Here is a 14,718-nt window from a genome sequence, read left to right as displayed (position 1 = left end):
AAGAAATACACATGTACTATTGTATATTTTATCAAGACTCAATTCCTCACGCAATAAAATATCAATAGTCAATAAGCAATTGTTTAACCAATATTTTCATTCGTTTTTATTCAGTCACGTTTGTTCCTATATTCAAATGTATCGAATTGTGAAAGGGAGCCTCGAAGACGTACATAATTCCTTAGTCCTGACAGCTACATCGGCAAGCATGTTACCGCGACAAAAGTACACTCACTGCCTTGTAACTAATTTAAATAACGTTGTCTAGATAGTAGGCTTTACTTTCCCATTACAGTGAAAAGCTATCCAATATCTCCCATAAAAGGTGTACTGTCCTAATAGATTTTAAACGTGAGATATAAATAAACAATGAGCTCTAGAAATGTTACCCGTATTTGGCCATTTTAACGTTATATAAGGGTACTGCAATGTTGTGGGAAAATCTTTTGGATGCTCGTTATTTTATAAGTCTTGAAGTATGTAATTAAAATTTTATAAATGATCTGCCATGTATAAAGAAGTTTAAATCTAAATTACCCAAAAGGAACGTAATCAAGTTAAAATCTAAGATTATATTTTTGTTTATAAGTTACTTAATGAATGTTTTCTATTGACATTGAAATTTTATATTAGAATATGGAAATGTAATACTATTATAGCATTTGGACCATGTCTCACAGTGAAGGTTTCAGTAACTGAATCGTAAAGATAGATATTGAATGTCGGTGTCAGTTGGAGTCCAATGTTAATGGAAGTATTGATTATGCATTATGTAATGCGGTTGTATCAAAGACATGATATTTTGTCCTACTTTATGTTCTAATAACAAAAGTATTGAAAAACAAAAGAACGTCATAATAGAATGTCATTTTTGGTATTTGTTAATTACGAGAAAACGATTTTTTTTCTTTGAAATTATACTAATAATGCCTAAAATAATTACATAGAACAAATCTTTTAAAAGTTTATCGATACTTCTATACTAGTAAACCCAATAGGGAAATAACGATAAAGTTCCAACCATGTTCCAACCAAATAGGTTCGTTAGTGAAAATATATCGTAAAATTTTATTCAAGGAATATTTCGATTTGTTAAATGCTACATACTTATAAAGGCAACTACAATATTACATTCCATAACTAAACTTATTCAAATGGTCAGTTGCTTATGTGAATTTCCTACAAAAAATCTTATAAGAACTCTTTGCCCGACCTCGAACTCTAAACCTCTGGTTCTACAGTGATTTTTCACCTCAATGACGACCCTCTTAGAGAATCATAGGAAATTCCCACGGGTATGAGATGTTTGATCTCAAAGTGTAAAGATACCGCTCTCTAGCCTCCTCACAACTCACAAGGTACATAAATCATAATAATATCATATTATTGCTCCTATTGATATGAAAGAAAGACAAGCAAATAAAAAAAATGTGTGCGTGTACTAGTGTACACACGTAAGAAGTGAAACTTCTTTATGACCTTATATTTTTTCAAAAAATAATTTATTATAATATGCAACTTTACAGAAATCCGTCGAATCACGCGTGGTAGGGATAAGAAAAAGATGGCGCGTAACGGAAAAATGTCACGCGTTTCACTTCAATAAACTTATAAGAATTATGCTAAAAGTATATACTGCTAATTTATGTAGATTGTAACCTAAGATTATAACCTTGTCACTTCCATAAATCTGATGATTACAACGATACCTCATATCAAAATCCGACCAGGGTTTGGGATTTAGAGCGTAGGGCGTGCCAAATAAATATACATACACTCTCCCGAATACCCCTGATTATTTCGCAGTCGTCTAATCTAATTAACAATAACACTTTCTCATTTATATTATTAGCAAGGATTGTTCGTCGTTCTTTTGCATTTATTAATTAATTATGTTTTTAATTATTATTATTACTAATAATTGCTTGTTTTGCATACTCTTGTGCGAGATGCCATTAAAAATAAACGATATAGCAGGTGTCGATAATTACCTAAGTACATAATGAACATAATCTGTTTTGAAGAATGTTAGGAATTTATATTTATACGCAATTTATTAAATTGTTTTTTTGTAATAAAAAAGATTTTATCCTTATAATATGATAATATATTTTTTCTGATTATTACACTTACTAGTTTCCGCCCGCGGCTTCGCCCGCGCAGCCAAAGAAAAACCCGCATAGTTCCCGCTCCCGTGGGATTTCCGATATTGCGTCATTTTCCCGGGATAAAAATCCTATGTCCTTTCTCGGGTATCAAAATATCTCCATACCAAATTTCATGAAAATTGGTTCAGTAGTTTAAGCGTGATTGAGTAACAGACAGACAGACAGACAGAGTTACTTTCGCATTTATAATATTAGTATGGATTTTTTAATCCATTATCGTGTACCTAATAACAGCAATAAAAATTATAATGAAATCTATCAGAAATAAAGAATCCTAATAGCGTATATAAAGTAACTTGTATATTGTATATAGGTACTATAAAGTGGGCTACTCAAATACCTGCCGCAGGGACAATCTCGGTTGCACGGCAGTTGGAGCAATTAAAAAGCCAAAGAGGCCAATTTAAAAATTGCCCCTGCTTGTCTATACACATCATAATTAAGAGTGCAATTCCAATATTGAAATTTTTTGGCTCGATATATTTAACGAAGAATACTGTATGATATCTTCTAATGTATATAAATCTCGTGTCACAATGTTTGTCCTCAATGGACTCCTAAACCACGTAACCGATTATAATAAAATTTGCACACCATGTGCAGTTCGATCCAACTTGAGAGATAGGATAGTTTAAATCTCAAATCGTTTTAGAGAAAGCGGGCGAAGCCGCGGGCGGTAAGCTAGTAATGTTATAAATGTCATAATCTAAATTAGTACCTACCTTATGTGGACATATGTATATCTTATGTTACGTCTTTGGCCATATACGGCTTCAATAATAAGTTCAATAACCATACGACCAATACGCAAAAAATTGTTGACCATGACTGTAGCTTTTTACAACACTACCGCAAAGACATACAGAGGGCAAGTTTTTTATTCATTAGAAAATATAAATACGACATATACTATGTGTTATTATATTAGATACCTACACATTTTATTATCGATTCCCGATACAATAACAAATTACGATACATTCAATTTCACAATTTAAATCACTTTAGGAAATACAATTTTACTGTTTTATATTTCAATTTTAAGATTAAATCTACGAAAATATAATCTTAATTGTTTTTGTTACTCGATATGAATATTGAATAACTTAAAATATGAATAAGTGATAAAGGACAGTGTTAATTAATTCATTTAATAATTTGCCTAAAAATATAATGATAAACATTAATAAAGACATTTATGTTAATTCGTTCGTTATTTCACGTTATTATCTTCGATGTAATCAAAGCTTATAGGGCAATCGCAGTTTTAAACATTTTTATCTGAAATTTATAAGGAAGGACATGCTCTAAATGTTTATTTTTATAAATATGAGGTTTTGTAACTTATTCTGGTAAATGTTAAGGCTTCCTAATATACGGTTAATCAATCATTAATATTAAATTGTGCTTTCCTAAATAAGCTTTGACATCCGCCATAATACTATTCTGTATCAAATAAGGTAATTAAATAACACCTCATACATAATATGTATATAATATACATAACCGAGTTAATATACTGCTTTACAATGATATTAAATAACTCTTTAAGATATATAATACGATTCTAAGATGATATCAAACAAAGACACGCATCGGTGAATTAGAGTCGTTATAATGAATACGCTATTTAAGTACTAATGACCTTGCTAATTACATGTTTTATGAAGTCGTTTTTCTTAGATAAAAACCCTTGATGATGTTTAATTACTTCCTGGTCAGACAGGATGAGGGACGACAAAAAACATCTTCAATTTAGAAGTAGATATGACTGTGCATAGTCTATGTAATGTAGTAGATCCTACTAATATTATAAATGCGAAATTTTGTGAGGATGGATGTATGTGTATGTATGTATGTTTTTTACTCTTTCACGCAAATACTACTGAACCGAAAACAATGAAATTTAGCACACATATAGAAGGTAACTTGGATTAACACATAGGATAGGTTTTATCCCGGAAATCCCACGGGGGAATTATGCGGGTTTTGCTTTGAAAACGCGGGTGAAGCCGCGGGCGGAAAGTTTATAATGAAACTTAGAATCTTTGCATCAGTCATCACGAAAAGCATATTAAAAAAGTAAAGGAACACTTTTTTCGTGTCTGTTTGTCGTGGATAAGTTTAGATAACGTTAAACATTATGCAAAACTAAAACCTGCGATATTTTCTCACTCACATGATAGTGTTTTGCAATTTACAATTGTAGGGAAATTAGTACTAAAAAGTAAAAATACTCTACCTATCTTACTCTACGTATTTTAAATTTTCAATTAATACGAAATCAAATGTCAAAATCGACTTGCTACAAATCTAAAGGAGAATGGCGAACTCCCATAGGACTTTGGGCCTGATCGTTACACTGATGATTTATGTGGGGTTAAATAGATAAAAATATACAGATTCTATAAATATAACAATTAAAGATCTGTTCTATGGGATAGCAGAGATATTGAGCATGTAACGTCACTAAAATTGAGGTTAGGTTTGCTCGAGTTCAATGAATAGCTTTGTTTCTTTCTAAGTAGAGGTAAGTTTATGTCCTATAATATATATTATTTAGATAGAGTATAACAGAAGAACAGTTAGGTAATAGAGATATTGGATCGAACTTTTATTCTTTTAGAGTACCTACCAAAACATCGTAGGTACTTATAAGTATATAAAATAAAACACGTTTTTTCATAAATCGTTTATTCATCATTATCATCATAAACAATTAACACATCATCCAGAAACTGTGCTGGCGGCATTAAATCTGGTTGATACCTTGCCCAGCTAAGGAACCATATTATGGACATAACGTGACAGCAGCAACCTACAGTTCTTCTTCCTACTAAACAATTACAATAATAGACTGTTATTGCTTCCCTTCCTATGAGAGCACTGTCGACTAAAATATAAGTAAAATAAGTTTTACTACTTCTATGCCTGGATTGAATGCGACCTCTTAAAAGCCATGTAGTACTTGATGTTGACAGTGCTCTCTGTATGTCGCTGTCTGATTCACGGCACACTTCTATAACATATTTGCCATCGTTTCTTATGTGCTCACCATAATAGGACCTTGCTTGCTTAATTTGATATGAACCTAAGGAAACCAACTGCATTGTCATCTTCATGATTTTCAATCCTCAAAGAATCATTTGCAAGTTTCCAGCATGCATCAAATAATATGTGATCAGAGTGAGTGATCTACAAATAAAGAATTAATATTACAATTGGACAAAAGAAAGTGAATATAATATATAAATCTCGTGTCACAATGTTTGTCCTCAATGGACTCCTAAACCACTTAACCGATTATAATAAAATTCGCACAACTTGTGGAGTTCGATCTAACTTGAGAGATAGGATAGTTTAAACATGTAGGTACCACGGGCGAAGACGGGGTGGACCGCTAGTATATATATATAAAACAATGTGTGTTTACATTTTTGTTTGATTTCAATAGCTAGTACTAAATACCTTAGATAATACTAATCCACTAACCGTTAGAGGAGCAGCCCACCGTTGTATAATTGATAATATTGCGTTATCTTGTAACAAATGCATACGTATAGCATTGTTACGATTAGCATTAATACCACAGTTGATGCAGTTCATATTAATTGTAAATGAAAAATCGGATGCAAAGTCGGTGTCCAGGTAGGGTAGCAGTAGTGAGTCGTAAAGGCAGGTAATCAAAGTCCGGTGTGCAAGCGTTGGTTGGTAGTAATAACAGAGATCGTCAGTGTCCGTAATACGTAGCGAAAGTCGATAAAGATGAAGAAAATAAGTTAACCACAAGCACAAAGTCGAATGTAACGTAACGAAAAACCTCAATCAAATGTCAAAAGTCAAACGACAAACATGACATTGTAATTAAAATTGAAGCGGCCAGCTACATTTCAGAAATATTCACAAAGTGCGGCCGCCATGAGTAAAAATGTATAGAATTACGGATTACCTAAATAAATAGCGAGCTAAAAAGTTAAAAATAAAATATATAACGCAGTCAACTTATATTTCTGATTCATAAAGCATTTGAATTTTGTATAAAACTAAAAATGAAAATAAATATTCATTCGTTTAAATCGATATATCGACTATTTTACTCCTGACAGCACTGACAATCTCTGCTTGATAAGACCAGTGACGGATTAACCCTTAATCAAATTAAGCAATTGCTTAGGGCATCACGTCTGAGGGGGCACCAGAAGAAGCACAAAAAAATCCGTCCTTAGGGCATCACGTCGTGGAAAAATATACAAAGAAACAGCAGACAAATTCTCATTCTTGAATAAAATACCCGATGCCGATAAAATTATGTGTCCCGATCAAACTGCAGAATACAGTCAGCACAGTACAAATCTAGTACCTAAACATAATATATCCAGAAGACCTTAAGGGTAGGCTCCCTAAATTTTATGTGAATTTGCATTAATATTCTGAAACAGGAACACATACAATCAAAATGGAACTTTAGTTTAAGATTAACTAAGCTTCCGCCCGCGGCTTCGCCCGCGCAGTCAAAGAAAAACCCGCATAGTTCCCGTTCCCGTGGGATTTCCGGAATTGCGTCATTTTCCCGGGATAAAAAGTAGCCTATGTCCTTTCTCGGGTATCAAAATATCTCTATGATTGAGTAACAGACAGACAGACAGAGTTACTTTCCCATTTATAATATTAGTATGGATTGGGTCATTTCTTTCGATGTACAAGACAGTTACGTAATTGTAACATTTTCGCTCGATTCATTTATTATTCAAAAATTATGCCTTTTTTAAGGATTATTACATTTTTTAAAGATTTACTTGGACTTTATGTCTAAAATAAATATTAACAGTAAGAAAATAGAGTTTACTATGGAATCCCAAGATATTTTTTCTCTAAATCAATTATTACTTTAGTTATAAACGAAATAAGAATTGAGACTTACTTTTCGAGCTCGAACGCGATCAAAGAGCGCATGCGATATTCAGCTTTATTACGGCTGTGTTAGCGTCTAGTACCGTAACCGGTCTCTCAGTGCCAGAAATTATGTTAGGGAGCCTCCTCTTAACACCGAATTAATAACAGAAATTCAACAGTTTCATTCATATTATGTCACAAGTAAAATAAGTTCTAGACCCAGTGATTCGGCTCGCATAAGTTAACATCAAACTCACGGACAATTGTATAAAATAATACATGATGATAAGATTGAATCAGCTTTCCCTAATGTGGAAACAGCCCTGCGTATATTTTTATCGCTTATGATTACAAATTGCTCAGCGGAACGTTCTTTTTCAAAATTAAAAATATTAAAAAATGAAAAAAGGACAAAGATGATACAAGAAAGGCTCGACAATTTATCGATATTGTACATAGAGTCCGATATGTTAAAAACGTTAGACGTTAATACTATCTTGCGTGAATTAAATGCTCGGAAAAGCCGCAAGGCGCATTTCAATAAATAAATAAATTATGCTTTGGTTTTTATTATTGTCGCACCTACTCCACTTCTAAAGTACGTTACATCTAATCATCTTATTTTACAAAAAACTAATGTTTTTAGGCGGTAAAGGTTTAAAGACCGATTCTAGTCGACATACGGGGGCCCACAGGCATGGATTGCTTAGGGCATCTAGTAGTCTTAATCCGTCACTGGATAAGACCGGTAGTCATAGAAATCTAAATAACAATGCCGTTAGTGAACATATTATCTTTTTTTTCAAACATTTGTTTTCCCATAGAATCAGAAGTCAATATTTTACCAAGAATTATTAAAAATAACATAATGAATTTTAAATTTATTATCATTTCTGTAAGGCCTTATTTATGTTAGGCCCAGTTTCGCCATTCTCCTTTATTATTATTACGTATATATCTGTCAACTGTGTTATTATGCTGAAACAGATGCTACAGTAGGCGTAGTCTCGACACTAATCGACATCGATATCGACCGAAATCGGTCGGTAACTAACGATTATCAGTAACCAATCAGTAACTATAGTATAGACCTAAAAAATTTAGTGTTCTTTTTCCAAGAAATTTAGCTTAGTTTTAGGGAATAGATAGTAAATTAAAATTAGTTATATTAATTTTCGCATTATTACAATTATTGCAATTGCATATAAAAAAAGCAAATTTTATGCATAAAAAAACATGGCAGTTAATTTAATTTTAATCAAATTCGATATTTTTTATATCAATCGTTTAATTAATGTTCTATTAATTACATATTCATGGAATCCAAAATTCCATGTATGGCAACCTCTTTACTTACTTTTTTGACATTTGACATCAATCATCAATCATGAAAATAATATTTCTATCAAAATAAATATAAATTGTGTGTTTTCAAGAGGATAATTTTTAATTATATTCTTAAAAGTCCTATAAATCTATTGGATAACAAATATCCTAAGAAAATATCAATCTGCGTTATGTTTTTATATAGTTAAAGCTATTAGTTTTAGTTTAGTAATATTTTGTTATTTGTGAAGTGCAATAAAATTCTAATCAAAAGACTCCAAAAGCTCTACAAGATAGGGCTCCAAAAGCTCTCAATTCGAATCCTTTTGAGAAATCTTTAAGACATCATAGAAACTGACGGAACTAAAACTAAGGACGGAACGGATAATTTGTATCACTTGTATTTTTAGCTTGTATTATTATATTACATTATGTGCATCATTGTATATTTTATTACAGTTAATAAGCAAAGGATGCAATGCAATTATAAAAAAATATTTATCTATAAATTTTATATTTTACAGATGAACAAGTTACTAGAATTATTATGTTGGTGAGGGATGATGGTTTTGAGCCAAATTTTCAACTACGCTATTATAAACTGTTAAATTAAAATTGTCTAATAAATTTATTTCGTAATTGAATCGTTTTATTTTATTTGTATTCATCTGTATAATTTTATTACCATAGAAGTTCAAAAAGAAATAAATCGAATATGAATGCAATAATTTAGGCTGAATAAATGCAGACAGCAGTACACTATTTTAATATTTATTTAATATAATATAAGAGGCTTCTTAACATTTTCAATAAGATTTTGAAACCATCTTAAAAATAAAACATTATTTGTTTATTTTATTTTAATTGCAATAACATTAAATAAGAGAAAAAAATATTGCGTTAAATCATAATATAGCATCGGAAGTGTGAAATATCTTCTATTTATTATAAAATTATAATAATATATAATGTTTCCGATATTATCAACCGTATCTACAAATCCACACAAACCGTAAGGCCCTTCTCCCATTTCGATACTTCTAGAATACGATACTCGAGTAGAATACTAGTTAGATATTTGCTCGCTGCCCGATGCTCGCATATTAAGCGACTGAAAAATGACTAAATTCATCATTATTGTGCCTCGTTTTTGTAGACGGACGCTATGTCGAGCGATTCCAGTGACGATGTAAAAGTAGGATGTACTGGATTCATCCATATATTGAAAGAAACATAAGTAAATTGTAGAGTTTTTATAGCCGCACGAGAACTACTTACAACATGATGATAATAATTTTTTATCTTTCTTCCGAAGAGATACGCGCGAAACGCGACGCAAAAACGACCACCTATACTAGTCGCGGACGTGTAGGATACCGGTAGCGTAATGGGAGAAGGGCCTTCGAGATCTTGTCGAGATCAAACGTCGGTATGATAACGATTGACAATGTCAAAGAATAATTTGTTTTGACAATATTCGAATGTGTTGCAAAGAAATGATTTTCCAAATCCATGAAATCTATATTTTATTTATTTTTCATATATCTACGGAATTGAAATAATGATGTTATTAATTTAGATAAAAATGCATTGCTACAAGGCTATTATTATATAAATATTTTGACGCATAAAGAAAAGTTTTGTGAAGAATAAAAATTATAAACAAATATGTATCCATTGTATGCTTCCATCAAATTGGGGAGAGGTATTAAGCGACATCATTTTCATTGCTGAAGACGGGTCTATAAATAAGTTATCGGTAATTACCGACTAATTTGTACAGACTACAGGGGCAGGTCTCTTGGCAGACGTCAAGAGGTCAAATCCACACTAATATTATAAATGCGAAAGTAACTCTGTCTGTCTGTCTGTCTGTTACTCAATCACGCCTTAACTACTGAACCAATTTGCATGAAATTTGGTATAGAGATATTTTGATACCCGAGAAATATAGGATAGGTTTTATCCCGGAAATCCCACGGGAACGGGAACTATGCGGGTTATTCTTTGACTGCGCGGGCGATGCCGATTGCCGCGGGTGGAAAGCTAGTTGACCATAATTTTCTAGTCACGTACAATTATAATGTCAAAGGAGCCGCTTATTCTTTGTAGATTCTTAGTAAACACTATCTTTGCCAACTGCCAACGCCTTACGTGTAGAACATAGGAACAACTTTCAATCGAGGATCTCAGATTAGGTTAAAAGTAATCATTATTGTTAAAAAGAATATAATTTACGATTAACGATAGAAAAAGCAAACGTTGTCACGTGGCAGCTTTTGTTTAAAGCTAGAATTTTTATTCTATATATAGGTATATTCATTTAAGGTATGTTACGGTGCATTTACATCAAACGAGCGGATGCTCCCTCTAACCCCACTATGTCAAATTACTTTAGTGTAAAGGCGTAGAGCATTATTTCGTTGTTCTTAGTGCGTTCGACAAGATTCTATGCAATGTTCTAATACTGAACAACACTGATACGAGTTTTCGTTTACACTATAAGATCACGAAAGAATGCTCTTGCTCTTGCTCTAACTCTATGTTCGTTCAATCTAAATGCACCGTGAAAGAATCAATGACTCTATAAAATAGATATTTATGGATGTTTTAGATCTTGTATTGCAGAACAAGTTTTTCATAGTAGATAATATATTTCTTTAAATTGATGCTAAATGCTTGAACATGAACCGTTTTTTTTTTTCAGGAATATCGTGTCTTGTTTGTTTTGATTAATTTTATAATTTTTCCTTTTACGTATACGCATGTGTTATGAAATTTCCTTACTCAACAAATATAAAACATAGCAAATGATGTTAAAAATTAAAAAGAGTTTTAAAGGATTTCATGAGATTCTCTTAATAAAGACATGTTCCTTCAATTTTATGTTGTTTTTATAAAACCAAAAGATCATATTATAAGTTTAAATTATATTTGCGCAGTCGAAATACTGATCTATCGATACGATATGTAATTAAGTAGTTCCCAATACGGCAAAAATATTATCAATAATTCTAGCAAGGTATTTTAATTGGAGTACCTACCAAATTATATCGCTGTCTTTGTGTCCAAAGATTAAGTCATTATTTAAAGTAAAGGTCACTCGAATTATTTACAAAATTCGTATTATTCTACTATTATATTCCTTATATTTATTAAAATGCTACAAAATAAACGTCGGTTATAATAAAATTACTAAAATCATCTATGACACAACTCTGAACTTGACGTTCTATACTATCGATGATATTTTAAAGCGAAATCGAATTAAAATTAGGAGGCTCTAAGCAATAAATCAATCACAAATAATTAATTCGTTGAGCATATTAATCGAATTTAAACATTCGCAATTATTCATTCATGAGTTTAAACAAACTTAGTGCTTAATATGTATTTGTGATCAATTTCTTTAGCAAATAAATAAACATATAAACACATTTGAATACAGTTTATAACCTCATAACATGTGAATCTTAATACATCAATTACATATCCATTATTAGTAGTTCCGAGGTTTTTGGTAACGTGATTAAAAAAAAATATTAACTAACTAATAGATACATTTTATATGCTATGTAATTTTAAATACTGTTAAGTATATCTGTAATATTTAATTTGATTGTTACACTTCATGAGGTTAAAAATAAACATTTTGTTTTACGTAAAAGTATGGTTTCCTAAGAATAAAGAGCGTATGCATTTCACAAACGCGTTTGTCATGTACTAATGTGCCCTCGTAATGTAAATATTTTCCCGGTATAAAATAACTACTCGAAGAAATTTAATTATGGCGCATGTTTCATATTAATATGAAAGTATAATTAGCATAGAGTTTAACATGACCGAAATAAGTGAGCAGAATAGTTCTCAACTTGAATAGTGCAAAAATGGCAATTAAAATTAATTGCTATTTACATTTTTTGTTCATTCGTGTAACTTCATTCCATAATTTTCATTAATATTAATATCTAAATAGGCCACATATTAATTCTTACCTTGAATTTTTTACCGTAGAATATTTACATAATTCGTAAATCAAAGCACATATAATTTTTCCTTGATGAGTTAGTTTTTCAGATCCACGTACGAGGCAAAAAAATTGAGATTCGTCTAACGAGTTTGACTCTACTCGATAAAATTATACTGTACTAGCTTCCGCCCACGACTTTGTACGTGCATCCCCGTTTTTCCCCGTTCCCGCAAGAATTTCGGGAAATCCTTTCTTAGGGGACGCCTACGTTATGACATCTACCTGCATGCCAAATTTCAGCCCGATACGTCCAGTGGTATGGGCTGTGCGTTGATAGATCACTATCAGTCACCTTTGAGTTTATATATTAGATATATAGATTTATTTAACATTGCATTGTTTTTATTTCATTTAGGTACGCATTAGTGTTTCTAAAACTAGGATGTATATTTATTATTCATATCAATATGATATTTATACACAAATTATAAATATTACTAGATGGATAGCATAAATTTTGTAAGAACAGCTTTAATATCAATTACATTACTTATTACTTATAACAATGACAATTTACAATTCTTGCTTGAACCGTTTGTCTTTGATAGTAAATGCGGTAGCCAATTATTAATATTAATATTATTTAATATTGCCAAGATTAATGTCCGACTATTATCAGAACAATAATTTACATTTATACTGAAACATATTTTTTATAATAGTTTGTACATTCAAATCATTGTAATGTAAAGTCGGATATAAAATTCGTCATGGACAGCGGTTTTGATGCGGTCGTTCCTATATACATATCGTTATGTAGAGAAAGCATACATTTTAATTTCATTACATAATTTCAAAAAATCCGTTCATAACTTAACCTTTATATTTTGCAAAAATCATCCCAAAACGGTATAACCTTATAAATAATATTCACCACGCACCCTTTATAAAACCACCGGCGTGTCACAACCGATACGAAACCGTTTATATCACTCGCAAAGTTCGCACAAGTCACTGGCGCTAGTGACTGGCAGGATGTGTCTTCACCGACGCGCGAACATCAACTGTGCGATCATCGCGCGCTCCTAGCGTCGCCCGTGATAACCGATAACTATGAAACTCGAAGAAAATTTACGAAACGCTTACACGCTTCGGATTATTCTCCGAAGCGTTTTCATCATCGAGTTATGAATGGGATCTTCACGCTCCGACCGTTTTGAACATCGGATGACATGCGTTACGAAGATCTTATTTATGTGGAGTAGATAATGTTTTAATGAATGCGAATCCTGCGAGTAATGTTGTAACGCAACGAATGCCTGTCAATTATTTCGTGGCAGAACGTGAAATTGCGATTTGTTGCATTGCATCCGAATCTATATTACAATTGCTACGTTTAATTTATTAATTTCGCTTGCAATAGCTGGTGTGCATAATTCATATTCTTTGGCACAAAAGCAGAAATATAGCCTAGTTCTCTAGTAATCTCTATACGTATAATTTGTTTAGACATTCTACGCGTACATAATACTTAGATCATTAAGTAACATAATATCACATCTCATCTTTCTTTCGTAACGTTATTTTTCTAAATGTAACGTTTTTTGTCCAATTAAAACAAAATATTCACTCATATTAATTACTCACTACAATCCATACTGATCAATGTGTGTGTATGGTTTTAACTCTATAAAAGTATGATCTGTTCAGATGAAATTTATATTGAATGTAGGTATATCTAAGTAGTTATTAATTTTGTTATTAGTAAATACTTAATGTAATTTTAAACAAGTAAGGAGTAAAAAACTCTACATCATGAGAGACTCTACTGTCCTTGAACTTCGAATAAAACAAGTTAAACAAAATAAAGGTACTATAAGCAGGCACTGTAACCACACTCACCATAAAGCTAATAAGATTTATTGGCCACTCAACTCGAAATATATTTAGGTACTTGTAAAATTAATAAATGACACGATTATATCTTCAAGTTTTTGTTACTTGTTATATTTGATTAAATGTACAGCAATGCTATTATAATTTCTACTATTAATATCAAGTGTTTACATTTACATAGACATAATAACTTTACTTTTACCCAAGCTCACGTTTAAGAATAAATGTGATCAACTTATCTTCTGTCTTATTCATTATTTAACAATCCTGATAAACTAGCGGATATTCAATTCCTCCAAAGAATCTTTAAGTGCCTTTTGTGGTACTAAATTGGTTCCGATAAATTTTAATAAAGTGTTACGTCACGAGGTAAAAACAAAAGATATGATACAATTTATGTTGTTTATTGAATCACTTTCCCAAGCTCCATTTTCGATCTTCAAGTACGAAAAACACGTCCAAAAT

General features: G+C 31.5%; 1 protein-coding gene across 1 annotated transcript in view; it reads right to left on the bottom strand.

The window, feature by feature from the left end:
* LOC123692398 overlaps window positions 1-13,441 on the bottom strand; it is a 36,004-nt gene extending 22,563 nt beyond the window's left edge. The window contains exon 1 of the mRNA XM_045637136.1: window positions 13,299-13,441. The gene's annotated coding sequence lies outside the window, so the exon portion shown is untranslated. The remainder of the gene's footprint in view (window positions 1-13,298) is intronic.
* Window positions 13,442-14,718: the final 1,277 nt, after the last annotated feature.

This window comes from Colias croceus, chromosome 6 (assembly GCF_905220415.1).
Source record: "Colias croceus chromosome 6, ilColCroc2.1".
Classification (NCBI taxonomy): Eukaryota; Metazoa; Arthropoda; class Insecta; order Lepidoptera; family Pieridae; genus Colias; species Colias croceus.
The sequence above is the reverse complement of the archived record's forward strand: the minus strand, read 5'-3'. Positions and strand labels throughout refer to the sequence as shown.